At 48.5% G+C, this 19343-nt stretch overlaps 1 protein-coding gene across 1 annotated transcript in view; it reads left to right on the forward strand.

Annotated features, from left to right (window-relative positions):
- Window positions 1–19343, forward strand: part of MBOAT7 (membrane bound acylglycerophosphatidylinositol O-acyltransferase MBOAT7) — a 129585-nt gene that overhangs the window by 55509 nt on the left and 54733 nt on the right. The gene's annotated exons all lie outside the window — the stretch shown is intronic.

The following is a 19343-nucleotide window of genomic DNA, read 5'->3' on the forward strand; positions in this document are numbered from 1 at the left end:
TGATTTGCTCCAGTTGACCCGGAAGCCAGAGTTGCGACCGAAGCTTGCAAATATGTCGAGTGCTGCCATTATCGACCTGTGCAGCCTGCAAAGGTACAAGAGGATGTCGTCGGCGTAGAGGGATATTTTGTCCTCCCACCCTTCCGCCCAGACTATGCCCTTCAAGTAAACGTCCTGCCGTATCCAGGCTGCGAGCGGCTCAAGGGAAAGGGCGAAGAGAAGAGGAGAGAGGGGGCAACCCTGTCTAGTCCCTCTCTCAAGTGTGAAGACCTCAGACACCTTGTTGTTCACCAGTACCTGCGCCAGGGGCTCTGCATAGAGAAGACGCACCACGCTATAAAGTGAGGTCCAAAGCCCAATTTACGCAGGACTGCGCACATATATGGCCACTCTAGGGTGTCGAATGCCATGGTGGCGTCCAGAGAGACCACCACCGCGTCCTCCTGTAGTCTGTGGCGCTGCCCCAGTACGCCATTTAGCCGTCTGATGTTGAGGGCCGTGTTGCGATGGGGCATGAACCCTGATTAGTCAGGGTGTACCAACGAAGGAAGTACCGATTTTGAGCCTATTGGCAAGCGTTTTGGCCAGTATTTTGGGCTCCGCATTGAGGAGCGAGATTGGCCTATATGACGCACATGAGTCTTTGGGTTTCCCCTATTTCGGTATCGCCACTATGGTCGCTATGCGCTGATCACGAGGCAGCACCCCTTTCTCCCTACTCTCGTCAAACATGAGTTTCAAGTACTTACTGGTGACGTCAGGTTTCAGCTTGTAAATCTCTATTGGGAGGCCATTGGGTCCTAGAGCCTTACCAGGGCGGAGGTCTCCTATTGCACGCTGTAGTTCGGCCTCAGTAATCGGGCTATCCATGGCCTCCTGATCTTCATCTGATAGGGAAGGCATCCGAATATCGGTTAGGAGGTCTATAGAGTCCTCCTCCGGGCGATCTGACTCCCGCCTGTAGACCTGTTGGTAATGTCTCGCAAACTCTTCCACTATCCTCCGGGGCTCTGTAACAACGCTCCCTGACTCAGTGCGTATTTCTGGCACCACCTTACTGGCCTGCTGTTTTTTCTCGAGCCAGGCTATAAGTTTCCCGGCTTTGTCGCCCTGATCATAAAGTCTACCCATCTTATGCTGGGCCACAGTCTGAGCTTCTTGGGTAACCAGTGCTCTGTAATCCGCCGCCTTCAACTGCAGTTTGTGACTGACTTCCCTGGCTCCAGTTTCTAGCGCCTCCCGCTCTAGATCTTCGAGATCTAGCTCAAGTGTTGTGACCTGTCTACGTTGTTCCTTCAGTCTAATCGAGATGGTTGAGAGCGCCTCCCCCCCCTAATCACGGGTTTAAATGCCTCCAACAAGGTGACGGGGGAGTCTACTGAGCCAACATTATTGTCGAAGTACTGTGTGATGGAGTTGGATATCTTCTTTCTGGTGTCCTTGTGTTTTAAATGCTAGGCGTTTATTGGTGCAATGCAGCCCTCACGGCTGTTTCTAACTGTTATGTGTAGAAGGACCGGTGAGTGGTCTGAGATGCCCCTGGGCAGAAGTGTTGCTTCCCGTATTGTCTTGTCATGTTGTAGCACAGTAAGGATGTAATCTAAGCGCAGAAAGGAATGGTGCGACCCAGAGAAAAAGGTAAAGTGGCTGTCTGTAGGATGAAGCAGGCGCCAGACATCCGTGAGCCCGAAGGCATCGAGAAAGTCCGCCAGCCACCTCTGCCCTTGGGGCAGATCTCTGGGGGGCTGCCTATCCAGGGTCCCCGACACTACTGCGTTAAAGTCCCCAGAAGGGAGAGGAGAAGTGTGCCTAAGTCCGCGAAGGCCCGAGTTTGGAGGCCAGGCGGAATGTAGACAGAGAGTAGGTTAAGTGTGCGGCTCTCCCACCGTCCAGATATAGCCGTGAAGCGGCCCTGTGGGTCAGTTTTAATGAGGTCTAAGTGGAGGGGCAGTGAGCGAGGCAGGAGGATCCCCACCCCCCCTGGAGCCGGAGGTGAAGCCAGAGTGAGCTGCTAGAGTGTAGCCCCACCTGTTGAGGGCCTGACCTACATTTCCCATCAGATGAGTTTCTTGCATTAGTACTACGTCTGGCTGGTGTCACTTGATGAATTGTAGGACTATAGTGCGTTTAAGTCTGTCACCTAACCCGTTAACATTCCAGCTAAGGACTTTCAGACTCTTCTCCCACCTCCTAGCCATATCCATTGCTTTGTTAGGTGCTGCGTCCCACCACCCCGGCGCTTCGGCTGACTTCATGACAACTTAGTTCGTGTGACCGTAAAGGATCCCCAACTTCCCACCCCTCCCTGGTTCCCACCCCGCAGGTGTACTCAGTGCAAGCGATCAAGGATCTGTCAGACAATTGACTCCACCCAAGTGAGACATTGTTTACCCGTACTCTGGTGCCTGATCCAAACCTGACAGTGCGGACTACTTGTGACCGTGAAACTTGTTCAACTTCCCCACCCTCCCAACATCCCCCCCAACATGTGCGATTCAAGCAGACTTTGAACAGCATTACAGTTGTAGAACCCTCTTGTCTCTCCCCCCCCCCCATCTCTGTTTCTTGTTACCACCCTTCCCCGCACAACAGTCCCCCCCCCCTCCCTGCCCCCTGCTCTGTGGGTCCTCGAACTACCCACCACCCCAATTAGCAGAGCGCCTGTCGCCCAACCCCTCCCCCCTCCCCCCCGGAAGAGAGGCTAGCCCTCCCCGAGGAACTTCTTGTGGGAAACGTGGCGGGCTCACTCCCCCTTCGCCAACCCATGCTGCCCCTGTAAGTCATTAACACATGTTCGAAGCACAAAGAACACTTGTTTGAGGTCCCCGAGTCTCGTATCAACTATGTAAGCCACAATATGTTATGTTATGTTATGTTATGTTAATTTCGATTTATATAGCGCCAAATCACCGACAGGTCTCTTAGCGCTTGCTTTGGGAACCCGTCCTGGCTTTCCCTGCGAGATAACCCCTACTGGGCATCCCCAAGGTGAAGACCAGGCATCCCATCGCAGTAGGGCCGTAGTGGAGATTAAGCAAGCTATTGCCCAGAGTTGCAGAGTGTGAACCCATGATTCAAGTAGGTACCGAGGCGAGAATTATCGAGTCCGTGGACATTTTGAGCTCAAGACCCTGCCGCGTCGGGAATTGAACCCTGGTCCCAGGTCTGACCTCTGCATCAGGGTCTGCCTTCTCTAACCAGTGAACCACACTTCTCCCATTGTTACACTGAATGTAGTATACGTTACTGTTCGAAGATCAACAGCATCAATGTTCGTGACATCATCCGACTGCATTGTCTCGGGCTGAACCCCAACGGGGGCTGTTTGACCTGGAGCGCCAGGACCTCTGGCTCAGATCGTCTCCGTCCTGTCTTCCAGCCGTTGAGCCAGTGGAGGAAGCCCCAGGTTCTCTCCAGTTGGTGCTGTCTCCTTCTACCCGGGCCTCCGGCGCTGCGTTGTCCAACCATTCCTGGGCCGCCGCCGGTGAGGTGAAGAAGTAGGATTTACTCCCAGACAGAACTTTCTACTTAGCTGGGAAGAACATCATATATTTGAGTCCTCGCTCACGGAGTGCCGCCTTGATCCCTTGGAATGATCGTCGTTCCTGTTGGACTTGCAGCATTAAATCAGGGAAGAATCGGATCGTTGCCCCTTCGTAGTGCAAGTCTCCTTGTTGTCTGGTGACTTGGAGGATCACGTCGCGGTCTCTATAGTTGAGCACTTTGGCAATAATTGTTCTCGGCAAGGCCCCCGGTTTTGGCTTGGGGATCGGGGCTCGGTGGGCCCGTTCAATGGTGAAGATGTTTGACAGTCTCTTGGGCTTTAGGTGTCGCAGGATAAGGTCCTCTAGAAACAGCTCCGTGCTGTCTCCGGCACACCTACCACGCAGATGTTACTTCTTCGAGCCCTCCCTTCCTGATCCTCGAGCTTCAGCGCCATTTTCTGGTGTTGGTGGATGAGCTCATTCACCCTGTCCTCCAGGCATTTTTCTGAGGCCTGTAGCGTTTTTATGGCCCCTTCATTAGTCTTGGATCTCTCAGTGGTTTTCCCTAGGTCTTCGCGTAATAAGTTCACCTCAATAGAGATCTTGTCAATCTTTGACTCGAGGTTGGCTCCCAATGTCTGGATGGCGGCCATGATGGAGTTCAGGGACGGTTCCGCCTGCTCCTTACCGTCCTTTGCCGCCCCAGCCGGCTGCTGCTGCGTACGAGTCACTGCATATTGGTCCATTTTATTAGTTTGGGTCCCTGTCCCTCCTTTGGGGGGCCGCATGGTGAAGCCGAGCACTTCGTTGATGGGCTGTTGTGTCTGTCGTCTGCAACAGCGGCTGCGTGCGTGTCCGAGTCGACTCAGGACGCGGTCCGGGGCCGGCCAGGAACCACCGGAGCCAAGCTCCACTACGGGACACAGGTCCTGGTCGTGATCCGCTCCTCGCACCGGTCGGGAGGGCAGGCCCTGGCGTCGGCCAGTGTCTCTCGGCGGTTCAGTCCCCAGTTACGAAGAGGCCCCGCGGGGCTGATCGCGACACCACACTCCCGATTGTAATAGCCAGCAGGACGTCTCTTAGTAGGGACAGCAGCTGCGTGAACCTGACATCCGACGGTGCGGCCTCTCGCGGCCTGCCCTCTATGTTTGCCCCGCAAAGCCAGAGTCGGGTCTCGTACTCCCCTCAGTCCTCAGGGAAACCTCAGGTGGCCAAATGGGCACAGTTTGCTGCACATTCACCTCGTGAGCTCCCCCGGGCAGTGACTTCTATACACCGGTCTTGCTCGCTGTCAATGCTACAGACCTAGGCCTCGATGCAGATGGCTGGCGGCGCTCGTGCTTCACGCCCAGGAGATGCCTTCCACTTAGTGTCTGACTCCTGCTCCAGTCTGGTCGCGCTGTGAGGGTAACGCCCGGGGCTGATTAGTTCAGGGGCGCCTCTCCTCCCAGTGCCTCACCACCCCTGCGCCGTCTTGGGACCAGATGCTGGTATATTCGGTACGCACCCCCGCTTCTGGGGCCTCGCCTTTCACACCAAGTATGCGCGGGTTGCACCAGGATCGCGCTGCTGGCGGTAGTAGGCCCTCCGGAGAATGTCTTCACAGGGTCATTAAAGCCAGTGCAACTCGTGCGGTGGGTCCGTGTGTGCTCAGGTTGTTACCGGGCAGTTATTTGCTATGTGGGGCCTCACCGTCAGGCCGCCCCTGTATTTACTCCGCCTGTCTGTCCTTGCGCCCTGCAGGGGTGCCTCCGCTCCTTCCCGGGCAACAACGGGCCTCCGCCTGGCTCCCCAGCAGCTCCGGCCGCGCTCCAGGCCGTCTACCAGTCCAACCACACCTCCGGCCCCAATTGTGGGCCAGCTGGCTCGGAAGGCACCTCACCGACACCAGCTGATGTCCTCCAGAGCTCCGGTGCAGTCACCCGGCCCTGCGGCCGCCTCCGACGGCAGGAATCGCCCCGCCGCGCCGTCCTCAGGTTCTCTGCTCCTAATTTAGTCCCCGGCTCCGGCCGTTACTTTAGGCCGCGACGTTCGGAGCGGCGGATCTCGGCGCCAGCAGGTCACTCCGCGCCGCGAGTGGATTCTCCGTATAGCGGGGACGTTCCGGTGTCCTGTGTGGCAACTTTGCGCCGTTTTCAGGCAGGATAAATGTCCGGATTTACAGGGGAGATTCGCCGGACCACGGAGCACTCCTAAGATGCAGCCATCTTAGCTGGTCGTTGGCCACGCCCCCGTGAAGTATTTCTTAGCGGAAATAACTGTGAAAACGCACTAAGCGGCTCTCTCCTTTGTCAGGGTATTAATTTACACGGGGCCTGCGATGGTTCCTCTAACAACTTATTCTGCCATCTGCAAGGATCACCAGCTGCGGTGATTGATCCAACTTTTGGACAACTTTCAAATGGAAGTTACCTCATGTTGAACGATCGCAGCAGCATGTTGCCAGGTATACCATATCTAGTAACTGTGTCAGCCGTCAGGGTCACTTGCTGTATGCAAGTATTGTTTCCAAAAACCAAGACAGACTAGGAGTCGCCTTCATGGCCTTCACTGAACATCTCTTCTATACGAATTGATACTTTAAGCAGAATGAAAACAATTCTTTTGCAAAAACTGTGCCACTGACTTCCCCCAAAGAGACCTACGATCTGCAAGTCGCAAGGACATCTGCTGAGATACATGCCCTCTTAACTACAAACTGCCATATACATTTCTCAGAAATGTTAAGTCTTATCTTAAACATGTCTGATACGAGCGATATTGTACATGTATTTAAAACCGTATTTTCTGAACTGTTAGCACCTTTTAAAGCAGTCCTAGGAATATTTCCAAACTTTGTGCACTCTGTGTTTGGCGGACTGCCTCTCATTTTGGGATTTGCTTTTGGGTTACTATTTTTGCTCCTACTGCTGCGATATGGCAAGCCAATTCACCAGCGACACCCAGTTCTCCATTGAGACAACTCTACTGGCTATGAGGTGTCGTGAGCGCATCGTCCAAATTTTGGGATTAACTTGTTTACGAGAACTAAATACCACATGGTTTCTGTCATTCAGACCAATTTGGCAAGATTGCAACTTCCCTGTTCTATGCTGCCTGCTATGCGGAGAAGAATGCATGTTAAGACTCATGTCTCACACTCCCATCAGTCATGCCAACGGAAGTTGATACTTTGCTTGAACCGGTTACGGGCCATGCGCAGTGTTGTCCCCAGCAGCTACCAATTCTGATGGCGGCATTCAATGAGGTCTGACTGATGCAAATTACTGACGGTGAGGTACGAGAGGAAACGGGCGTGCAGGTACCATCCATTATGAACATTGCTAATACGATCAATGCTGACGGCGATGCTTCACATATAGGTGCGGTTAATCTTCTAAACGAGGTAATCCAACTTTCACCTAAAATGGTAGACAACTTCTTTGCAGATTTAGAAGATTTGATGTTTTCTCCAAACACTAACACTGACAAAACAAAGTTCTGACTTTGGGACTCTTTTTCCTATGATTACCTTTTTTTTTTTCTCCAAATTTATATTTTTTCCTTTTTGGCACAAGTAATCTGCTTGAAGTAGAACTATTCATAGAGAACAAGAATTCTTTGGAAAAAACTTCTAGAGACAATATTTGACCTTGTCCACATACACAAACAATTTTTATGTAATCTGACATGAAATGGTTTCAGTCTTTTTTCTTCTGTATTTACGAGCCATTTCATAAATGTATATATATTTTTTTTTTTGAAAACCTTTATTATGTAAAGAAAGGACAGTTACAGACCCACAACCACGGAGGCTGGTCAGTCGAACATAATAACATCAACATCTAGTTACACAGCTCATCAGCCGATAACCCGGGGGTACGGCAGCGATGCTTCATGATTACGTACAAGCCTGTGGTATAGCTAGGATCCGCGAAAGGTTTCACATTTTATATTTTATTTAAATAAAACCACAAACAAAAACACAGAAAAGAAAAAGCGAAGCATGGCTATGTATAAACTGGCAGTTCCCTATGGCAGTGGGAGACGGGTGAAAAACTTGTGTCAATGAGAATGAGGAGAAATATCGGGGAGGTCAGGGGGGGGAAACCTGGTAGCAACCAATACAGTGCAATCAACAAGAGCTGAGTACAGGGAACGCACGGTCAAGGAAGAAGGAGTGGATCCGGAAGGTCGGTGAACGGAGGGGTACAAATCTCACCACGGTATGCATTTCATTGTCCCCATATCCTACCCCATTTCTTGGGTCTGCCGCGGGAAACATACACAACTTTCTCTCTGAACATGGACCAGTCCATATTCTCCTTCCAGCGCATGAGCGTCGGTGGCCTTGGGGAACCCCATAACTGGGCTATGTCACGTTTAGCAACCATATTACCCAATGTGACCTATTGAGTCTGAGCAACAGTGTAGTCATTCGGTTCCCAAACATTCAACAGACAGCGCCTGGCCTCAGGCAACAACACTACTCCGGTCACTTCACCCATAACCACATGCACTCGGCGCCAAAATGCCGCCACCTCCGGGCACTCCCAGAGGATATGCAAAAAGGTAGCTAGCATACCACATCCGCGCCTACACAACCCATCCACAGAAAAACCCATATGCATCAGTCGTGGGCCCGTGACATACACCCGATGCAATATTTTAAGTTGCACCAGTCTAAGACGCGCCGGAATCGCAACCTCCTTAGGCGAGGAAATCACCGCCTGCCAATCTTCATCATCCAGTTCTAATCCGTCACCGGTCCAAATAGTCCGCAACTGCAAAAGGAGGTCCGAGCGGTCGTTGATAAGTTTCTTGTAAATGAGAGATATAGTGCTATCGGGGACGTACCCATCAAGCACTCTATCCTCAAGAGGGGAGGCCTCCGGAACAGAAGCGTCAGCCGGAAAAACCGAGTGAATCGCATGACGGACCTGGAGGTACCGGAAATATTCCCTGTCACTCAATTTATATTCTCGCTGTAGTGCCTCAAAGGTCTTGACTGCACCCTTGGCCAGGAGGTCACCCACCCTGCTGATACCAATGAGGTCCCAGCTGTCGAAACCCTTCAATTTCCACAACTACCTAGCGCTTCCGAGGCGTACAATGGGGTAGATTTCGTCAACCTATCCGTCCAGCCCGTGGCAGCGGTCGCGCTTCCCCAAACTCGCGCAGCCACTGCCGTAGGGCTCGTGAGATGCTTGCGGTCGGCTCTGGAATAGAGAGCCCGATTGTAATCTCCCCCAGGGAGTTTCCATCTATCCATATCAAACGCAGGATTAGGGACAGGGCCATACATGGAGTGGTTCACAGCACTCAACTGGGAGGCCCAATAGTAGCGCTTGATGTCGGGCAGTGCGATACCTCCATCGTACCAGGGCAAAGTCAATTTTGCCAGTGCAATGCGTGGTCGCCCACCCCATACCAACCGCCTCTGTAAGCCCTCGATGTCTCGGAAGTAGCTAGCAGGTACCAAATCAAGTGCATTTTAAATGGCATATAAAAAGCGGGGGAGAGACGTCATTAGGTCTCGCCTGTCGATGCGCATGCGCATCGAGCAAGCGAGACTATAGGGGCTCATCCACTCTTTATCTAACTGCAAGGAATCGTGGCGATTCCTTGCAGTGCCCGTGACTTTTAAGGTCAATGCGCTTGCGCATTAAGCTTATGCGCATGCGCATTGACCTTAAAAGTCACGGGCGCGTGCACGTCCGTGTTTGTTTACCCTTGCCTACTCTCTCTCTCCCCTCTCCGCCCCCGTTCCGCCCCCTCCCCTTCCCGCCGTGTCGCATTTCTCCTCCCCCCTCCCCTCTCTTCCCTCCGGCTTTTTTTTTTTTTGTTTTATTTTACCCGCCATGTCTCCGATCCTTTCGCTCTCCTCCCCCCTCCTCCTCTCCTCCCCTGCCTGCAGACAGTCACATTGACCAGGACACCAGAAGATTACGATGTGACTGTGGCAAACATTCAAACAGCAGCACAGGCGGTCCGCCAGCAATCTCCTCGTAGGCTGCACCGCATGGTCCACCGGCGTGTGAGTACTCTGTCAGAGACCGAGGATATGCACCCCAGTAGTTTCCGCGCCTCTCTCACGTGGCCACAGTGTTTGCCACTGTATCAACCGTTTGTGCAATTAGAGGCACGCAGCCCCAGACACTCTCACTCTCTCCGTATGCCGACAGAAGCCAGGCTGCAGCAGTACGCCAATCACCTCTAATGGGCCCTCAGGGCATGCAGCCTCTCGGTACTCTGCCTACCGGTGCCCAGGTAAGCGCTTGTTTTCAGCTCCGGTACCGGCGCCGAGGATATCTGCTCCGCTGTTGAATCCACTATACTCACACGATTTTGGTGCACTCGGCTGGATCGTCCGGCACTCTCCCACGCGGGTCACAGACCCTGACCTGCTCGCTGTCTTGTCTCGCCAGATGAGCACAGGCCGCCATAACGCTCCACGTTGTTTCGCGCAGCCCAGCAATCTACACGGCTATCAGGGGTGTATAGTGGCTACTCTTTAAGACCGCCAAACCGATGCCAGCAGCGTCTACCCCGTATGCGCCGTTACAGCTCTCCGCAGCTTTGCCCTGGGTAATCCTCGGCTGCGCAGCAATCTAGCGCGGGGGTGTTAGGCGTTCCTCAGCGAGCAGGAAGAAATCATCTGGCAGCACGGGCGCGGAGCCTTCACCACAGCAGCGATCGCGGAGTCACCACAATTGCCCCGCTTCAATTCTCACCAATGGGAGGGAAGTACGCACCATGACCCCCACCCCTCTCAAGCCGGAAGTGAACCCCGAGTGCGCTACCATACGGTAACCACGTCTGTTTAGTGCACGGCATGCATTGCCCACCAAGTGTGTCTCCTGAAGCAAAATCACATCTGGGGTATAACGTTTCAAATATTGCAAGACAATACCCCGCTTTATTCTATCTCCAAGACCGTTAACGTTCCAACTCAGCATCCTAAGCTCCCCCCCCCATCCCGGCATTGAACACCCAGCCCCCCACGCATGGCAAAAAGCACACAGAATCGACAACAGGAAATGTAGCAGCCTCGATCAAAACAAAGAGAAAAGGACCCCCCCACCACCTCCCGGGAACCCCGAAAAACACACACCCCCACCCTGCACCCCTGCATTAGACCAGAAAGCCACCCCAACTTGCAGTGTGCCTGTCGCCCCATGAAACTAACCTACGAGAAGAGAGAGAAAGCCCCCAGAGGAGGAAGAGGAGGAAGAGGAAACCCGAATCCCCCCACCCCCGGTACCCACAGTATTAGCAAGTCTATTAAAAAGCCACTGCTAGAAGTCCTAAGTAACCAGTTTGCCGCTGCAGACTCACTGCTCCTGTTCGGCTGGGCCGCCCTCGGCACCTTCCGGGCCCTCGCCGCCCTTACGATGTGATGGCAAAGTGTCCTACCAGTCACTGGCCACTTCGGGGCGATCGAACAAAAAGGCCCGCTCCTCATACTCAATCCTCAACCGGGCAGGAAAAAGCGTGGCATATTTTAGACCAATATCCCAGAGTTGTCTCTTCACCCCAGTAAAACCCATGCGCTGTTTCTGAACCGCCTGGGTAAAGTTAGGGTAAAAACTGACCGAGGCATTGTCAAATTTAGTAGGACCCGTGGTCCTGGAAGCTTGCAGGATAGCATCTCGGTCACGGAAGTTAAAGATCCTGGCGATGATGGGTCTCGGTGCGGCTCCCAGCTTCGGCTTCCCGCCGGGAACTCTATGGGCCTGTTCCACTGTGAAAAAGTTACTGAGGCCCTTAGGCGCAAGATGTTTAAGGACCAGATCTTCCACCAGAAGGTCCGTGGAGACGTCTGGCGGGGTCTCCGGAAGCCCCACAATGCGAACGTTGTTGCGCCTGGCCCGGCCCTCGAAATCCTCCAGCCGGCGGGCAAACTGGTCGTTGGAAGTACGGAGCGTGCGAACCTCAGCCTGAAGGTCTGAGACATCAGTAATCAAACTCGCAGTTTTAATATCCAGAGATTTGACCCGTTCATTTGTCTTACCCAGGTCAGCCCTGATAAGATTAACCTCAATCGCCACCGTATCGATCTTGGCAGCAAGAGTCTCGTACTGATGGCCCATGTCGGACCGAACACTGGTAATGGCGCCCATGATGTCTCTCAGTGTCGGTTCTTCCGACGGCGGGGTACCATCCACGGTCCCTTCAAGAGCCTTACTCGCTCCACCTGGGGACCCTTTCGGGCGAGTGTAGCGCTCTATAGTCTGGGTTTGGATGAGGCCCCCACGATGCGTGCCGTTGGTGTTCCGTTTCTCGGCATCTAGCTTGCCTGCCATAGTGGGCTTCGAACTCCCACGGAGTCGTTGCAATCTAGTCAAAATGATCACGCTCTCGATGAACCTCAAGGGCAGGAGGGCTAAAAACCAGAGCAGATTCAGGATCCGTAGCAGGGACAAGAAGATGAATGGGGCAGCCGTAGAGCGTTGCGACAATAGCCCAAAACGAAACCGAAAGTACCCCAGGGGCTGTGGGCGTGCCCAACTGGCCGTTGTTGTTGACTTGGTACCTCGGTGACTCAAGGCCGGGGACGGTCTACGATGTAGGCCACAAACTTCAGGATGCAGCAAGTCCGGATCACGGCGTCCGATTTCGGTTCCGAAAAAGTCCTTAGAATCAGCAGGGCATAGTCAACAAGTACCCGTCGATCAAATCAGGATTTGTGGCAGGATAGATGCGAGAGGCAAAGAGGGTCTAGGAGCCCTGTGCTCACGCGTCCATCTTGGATCCGCGCGAAGCTCCTCCCCTAATGTATATTTTCTTGTTTCATTCAGACAGCATTTACGAATGTCAACTATATGCTTAGAATGAAACATTGCTTTAAATGCGTACAGCACCAATGCTCTTTTTGTACAACGAGTACCATTTCATTTTTATGTATTTAGGGTGGGTTTTAACACCCTGTAGTGTAGTTCCTAGTTTCCCACTAGGCCCTGCGCATTGGAATAACATAAACAGTAGTATCGACGTGGAACTGCGGATATTCCAGGCCTCCACTGACTATGCTAAACTTAATTGGGTTGTGTTACCAACTAGCTCAGAGGTCACTGGAAACTTTCTTCTCTGCATAGGAAGTGATCAGCTTCCTTGGCACAGACAAGAAGGGATTCAGCTTTCCAACAACCGTGCAACATGACAACTTTGCTCCTCAGATCAAGAGTCAATCTCTAGGGTCGTGTGAAACAATAGACACAGATTTCACTCAGTCAGTCTAGTGCAGTTTACTTTCACAGTATGTAGAGAATAGAGAGACGGGCGTGTATCAATAAAGGGTTAACATTTATTGAACAGTCTTTCTTCTCGTACAAGAGAAATGTATTGCCACAATTGCAATAACTGTTATTATAAAAAGTACGTACAGTAAGATAAGTATTGCGAAATAGAACTGTAAAAGCATTGATATGGTTTCTTAGCCATACAATGGTTTAAAAGTAATAAAACATATATACAGTCATATATACATTAGGCTAACATACTCAACTGGTGCTTCTAACTAAGCCTACCCCAGTGTGCCTGACCTAAGCCTAACACGTGAGAAGGGGAGCAAGTAAGTAGCTTAAGTTAAGTTGGTTTTGCCAAGGTTTGTTTCAAGAATTCTCGTCTAAGGGTTTAGTCAACACCATACCTCTGAATAGAATGATGGAGGATTGGTATCTCCTTCAGGGGTCTCTCTCGATATCCCAGTCACCCGCGAGGGTAAACCGGAAGCGCCGGGACTGGATTTCTCTGCACGAGAAATGCAGCGGCTTCTCTCAGCGCGTCGAGGAAGGAGGGGTGACAGCGTCCGCGGGCAGCTGGGCTGGATGTCTTCGCAGAGGACGGCTGCACGGCTCCTCAAGCGTACTGAACCATAGTTCGCGCTGTAGCGGCGATAATGGTAATCAGTAGCTTCACCACCACAGGATAGCAGGCTGCAGCGACAGAGTGCTAGTTTTTACCAACACGGGGTCATGCAGGCAGCTGGCATCAGCAACAGGTTCGCTCATTGCTTAAGGCAACGTTGGTAATATTTATACCTGACAGGTGCCGGGTTTGACGCAAGTTTGCTGGACATAAGACGTCAATTAAAGATGTCACTAGGAAGTGACAGTTATCAGTTGCTCATTAGAGTTCCATTACTAATCAAAACATAGCAAGCGGGGATTTCCAGGTTTGCTAAGTTTTTATCTTGTTGAAGAACTCGGAGTGTTATCTAGGAATATCAGATAGTGACTGCTGCTCTGTCATTGCACTAATTGGTCGCAAAGGAAGTAGCAGAGAGTCATGCTGGAATGTGGCTCTGTTCGTGTGAGGCCAGAGATGACTTTTCAGAAAATCGCACTTGAACGGTTATGCCAATATAGGGAATAAATGGATTTATAGCCGAATAGGGGCATAAGGTCACAGTATCGATCAGGAACCTAGATAAGCACGCAACAAGATTAGATATGTTTAACGTGTTTAGAACTTAGTAATGTTGTACATAAGAAAGTGGAGTGGGTGTTGTGTGGCGATTTAGATTCCTTATGCATTTTCCCGATTCATTCCTTTATATAGGTACAATTCACATTGCCCTTATATAGGCATAGATCTCCAGTCCTTATTTAGGCATAGTCCATACAGCCCAAATACAGGAATGGCTACTTCCATCAGTTCATCAAACGTCACAACGATTTCTTGGAAAACCAGACTCTTATAGCCTGGATATTGATTTCTCCAAGAAACTTATTAATATGCATGAACAACTATTCCAGAGGGGTTCATCCATGACATTCATATGCTCAACTTTACGTCAATGCTGGCATTCCTAAACACCTTCAAGGTATAAATAAACCTTCACTTGCTATTGCAAACACGGTGTGGTTCGGTGCAGTCAGACTACCTACTCACCCGACGCAGCTCGCTACATCAAGTGCCAAAGGAAGCCGATTCTTCAGCTGACTCACTGATCAGAAGCTGTCCTATCCTGCGGAGAATCCAGCTCCAGTGTTTCTGACTCCCCTTGCGGGGTGTGGGGAAATTGAGTCTGTGAAAGAACTACCAACCTCTCTCATTCTAAGGTATTGAGCGGATTAGAACCTAGAGAAACCTTTGGCAACTCTTGGCAAAAACTAAACCTATGCTAAAGACCACACTTACTACTTCCCTCGTACTAGACCTAGGTTAGGTACATTGGGGTAGGCATATTTTAGAAGCACCAGTTGAGAATTTTAGCCTGTTATTTATGTATGTATTTTTATATGTCATAACACTAGGCAATACTATTACAGTATTATTTTATACTACTGTTTACGCTGTACGCATTATACTTTGCATTCTGTTTAACGATTGTAGCAGTTCACCTCTCTTGCATGAGAAAGAAGACTGTTCAATAAACCCCTTTTATTGAAACACCCATCTCTCTATCTTTTCTGCAACTCTGTAGAAACGAAGCGTGCACGATTGACTGAGTAAAATTGTTATCTATTGTTTCCACAAAGATATTTGTTCCAGTCCTAGGGAAACAAAGTTATAATGCTTATGCAGTTTTCAGAAACTAATCCCTTCTTGTGTATTCGAGAAAGTTTCTTATGACCTCTGAGCTAGCTGGCACTCGCAATTAAGTTTAGTATATTCGATAGAGACATACTGACCTCAGTCCTATGTCCCATCTATAGGATATATTATCCAATGCGCAGAGCCTTTTGGGAATATAGGAACTACACTACAATTATCTGGGCATGTAACCCCACACTGCGCATGCCTACCCACTGATGTTAATTTGATGGTACTTTTATGGAACTAATCCCTGACAAAGCAATATCATCTTTAAACAACATTTTTAGGGTGTGTTAACGTACATTGGGGTGACTCCGATATATTCCATCTCTCTACTGAGTGTCTGCTCTGCATCCGTGGCCTAACATAATTCTGTACGATGCCCTGTCATGTGAAGAGGCTTTTCCTGTACATTCGTACGGTGATAAAAGGTACTTTGAGCACATAACCCCTAATACTAGTGAGCTGGTCAGACCACCACCTCATTCCTTTTTTTCCTAATTTATTTAAAGGCAGTGACCAATAGTGAGGAAAAAATAAGGTAGAAATGGATTTGGGACGCTAAACATTTGCTACCTATACCATGGTGTTGAGTATGTTGTCTGTTCCAACCCTTTTACAAAGAGTTAAGTGACCCCCACATCCGCCAGACCACTATAATGAAGCTATGAAGCAATTAAGGCGAAGTTATTCTCTGTGAACTTACAAAGACAGAAAACAAAAATCAGCACAGAGCTCTGCGTAGATAGGAAGCTCAGAGTAGTGGAAATTGCGTGGCAGCATGAGTCAGAAGTAGTGAATCTAGCTACTCTATAAAGTGAGACAAAATGTATAAAAACAGCATCTTTGAAGTAAAGAAAGGCCTCTGTCTGCAGATATCAATTGAGCCATAAGTAGATACAGAATCATTTGACATTGTAAAACAGCATACAAACCCTACCTTACGCTGGATGTAAAAAAATAAGAAGTTAATGAGTAACACATTCTCAGAATCATTTGATTTAAATAAAAAATAAAAAAATAAATTCTTAAGCACACTAAATCAGTTGACAAAATACTACAGACTTTAGTTCCAGACAACCATGTAGTCTGGTACAACTATGGGTAAATTATCGATAGTAAATTAAGACTATAATGAATGTACCATTATGTCATTTGTTGATCGAAAACCGGCCACAATGCTTAAAGATCAACCCATCTCTAGCCACTTGCTTGTCTCATATGATGGAAGTTTCACAATAGCAGGTCATGTACTCAGACTGTCTTAAAAGAATACAGCCCATCCCACTCATAAAAGAACACCAGGACCAGGAGCTAATTTTGAAGCTCTAACTAACCTTCTCCGTGTTAGAAATCTCCAAGTTTTAAATAAAATTGTAGAAAGCTTTATAGTGTCACAACTTTAACAATTTATTGAAGAATTGTGATTTGTTCGCAGTCGAGATTTATATCTAGCTCTACAACGGAAATAGCATCCTTCAAATCGATGATGAAGCAATAATGATATTGGTCAAAGATCACTTGTGTATCCTTGTCCTGTTGTCTCTGTCTGCAACGTTAGATACGACGAACACCGACCTAACAAGCACACTCACTGAAAGAATGCTTACAAATTGCACTGAACTGCCTTCCATCATACATGAGACCGAATCGAACAAATTAAATTGAGTAATAATCTCTGAAACTCCCTATTAGGGCTGGAGCGGCAGAAAAGTCATTTCTAGCTCCAGCTCTTTTTAATCCATAACTGAAACTTCTGACCCTAATTGTTAACCATGTCTGCTTCTGACCCTACATGCTAACCATGTCTGTGTAGAATTTCAAGAGCCGTTATTTAGTTGGAGAAGATATGGTCTTTAAATGAAACGATGAGCCCTTCAAATATTTTGTATCGTACAGTCTTTTCTCAGCCACTTTTTGACAGTTTCCTATGTGTTGTTGGATATGTGTGTGTTTTTTTTTTCTTTAAACTTTTTATTTTGTTATCCTTGTTTAGTAAGGAGTTTATTTCCACAATGCTATCTTCACTTAATTACAACAACTTTGTTACATACCTGAACTGGACTGAAAAATAATAAGTTATACATTTTATAATCTAATATTGGCGCTTTTGATTCAAAGCTTTAAATATTTTTAGTAGAATAACAATAGACTGAAGCATCTAGGCACATCAGCATTTTACTGATGGGCCTATGGCCCTATATTTAGAGTATTAAGCTGTTTCATCACACATGTGGTGCTCCAATAGAGATCTCTGTGCAATTAAAGAAGTCATCTGACCACTTCCGGCCAAGCAGTAGTTCAAGTTCAGAGAATCCTCCCCGAGTTGCAGATAAAATGGTAAGCACCGCCTTATTTATGTAAGATAATGTCAAGAGTGGGATGAGCAGTGTAGGGAATTTCCATGTGAGCTAATATACATCTGTATATTTGATCACATGAAAATGAAATTCACAAAGGTTTGCTAGGCGTAGGACTTTCAGGGCTACGTCTGTAACCTGTGGTGAATTCCTTACAGTCATAAATCTGCACCAAGGCAAGCGCCTACACCTGTGTATGTGCACTTTTGTCACTTTCCTTAAAGGTTAACCTCTAATTAATTTATTTTCATGTTTCCAATTGTGTTTTTGCATTGATTCTTCACTTTATAGTAAACTATTGCTCAGAGAAACAGCATCAAGCTGTACAATAGTTTTGCAAGACATTTATTTCAAGTTTATATTTTTGTATGTAAATTTCTTTTTTTAAAGCAAACACCTACAAGGCTTGCTTTTTAGGCTTCTGTTTAAATTTATATGTAGTCGAGGAGCAATCTAAGAGCATGAGAAGACTCATCAACTTATAAAATTTAGCATGCTTGCGCACGTGGTTTTTTTTTTAATTTTTTTTTTTTACTGGAAACAGTCGGTAATGGAAGGTGAGCTCACTACATTTCCTTAGAGCACTCTACCGAATAGTAAAGACTCTACATTGATGAATCATTGTGCTTGTGCTTGAACAATTTATTGTATGCACAGTATAAAATGTTAACACTAAAGTTTGCAGATTGTTACAAAACCATGGTTTCCTTATTCCCACTCCTCAACAGACATTAGAAAGTATTTTGCAGTCAACTGCATTCAGATCTACAAATATTCCCTCACTCAACAGCTTCCTGCTGATCATTCTAGATTGTTCTTTCCTTGCCGACCGTTTTACGGTAGGGGCGCACCTCTTGAAACTAGGACTGTGGTGATTTGTGTGCCTTTTAAAGGGATGTATGTGTTAATTGCATTCTTCGCTATTCACCGTACCTTCATCCCGGAGACCGGTCAGGACCTTGTACCAGTGCAGCTTCAGTTTGTGTGGGTGTGTTCCTGGCTGGAGAGAGATTTTTGCTATTGACGTTGTGAATGTGTGCACGCCATCTGCACAGACCCCTCCCCCCAACCGAGTCACGGAGCCTCCAGACCACCACTAACAGACAGAAAGGCAAGGGCCTTCTCTCCCTCCTGCTCCCTTTTAGGTCAAAGGAACTTTCAGAAGATGGTTCACTTCACATTTGAAATGGTAGAACCTATTCCTCAGGTTGCAAAGGAATATTCTCGGCTTTGGTGCCTTCTTTGAAACCAGGGAGCCATGTAGCCCATTAGGGTGGACTCCTGGGCAGATTGCCTCTTTAATATAGTTCCTTTCCCAATGCTTACCGAAATCTGGATAGACTTGTTTGCATTACAGCCAATGTGCATTTAGATTAAATTGAATGAACACTAACTATGACAGCAAAAATGTCTACCAGCACCACATCGCAAGATTACACAGTGCAGACAGGGAAACAAAAAAGTGGAGGTTGGATGCTGGGTGTGTAAGGATTTGTAATAAAAGGAACAAAATGAAAGCATGGATACCCACAAAACCGAGAACGGCTGGGGAAGATCACCTCTTCATTTCTGGGTCTGGGTCAAAAAAACTCCAGGTCCTGGAATGGGTGGTGCAAATTGATAAAGTACACGAGGAAGTGAGATGACCCCTAGGAAACTAGAATAAAAAAATGTGAGGTGAGGATTTTAGCAAGGCACTGAAAGTTGAGTCCTTATTGCTTTCCTAGAACATGTGGTACCCATCATCGTAATAGCATTGTCGAGGACTGGAGGCTTAGAAGGCCCCAAAGGCCCTTCAGCTCCTTCTTGATTGTTTGAAGAAAAGAAGATTGTTCCCAGTAGCCAAGATGTCAACCTGCACAACCGTGTACAAGAAAGGAGTGTCTCCTTAACGGGTTCCACATAGTGGAAAAAATCCTCCTTAACTATTTTGTAGCTCTTGATTTCAGACGAACATTAATACTGAAGAAATCAG

Source organism: Lissotriton vulgaris, chromosome 7 (genome assembly GCF_964263255.1).
Source record: "Lissotriton vulgaris chromosome 7, aLisVul1.2, whole genome shotgun sequence".
NCBI classification, from domain to species: domain Eukaryota; kingdom Metazoa; phylum Chordata; class Amphibia; order Caudata; family Salamandridae; genus Lissotriton; species Lissotriton vulgaris.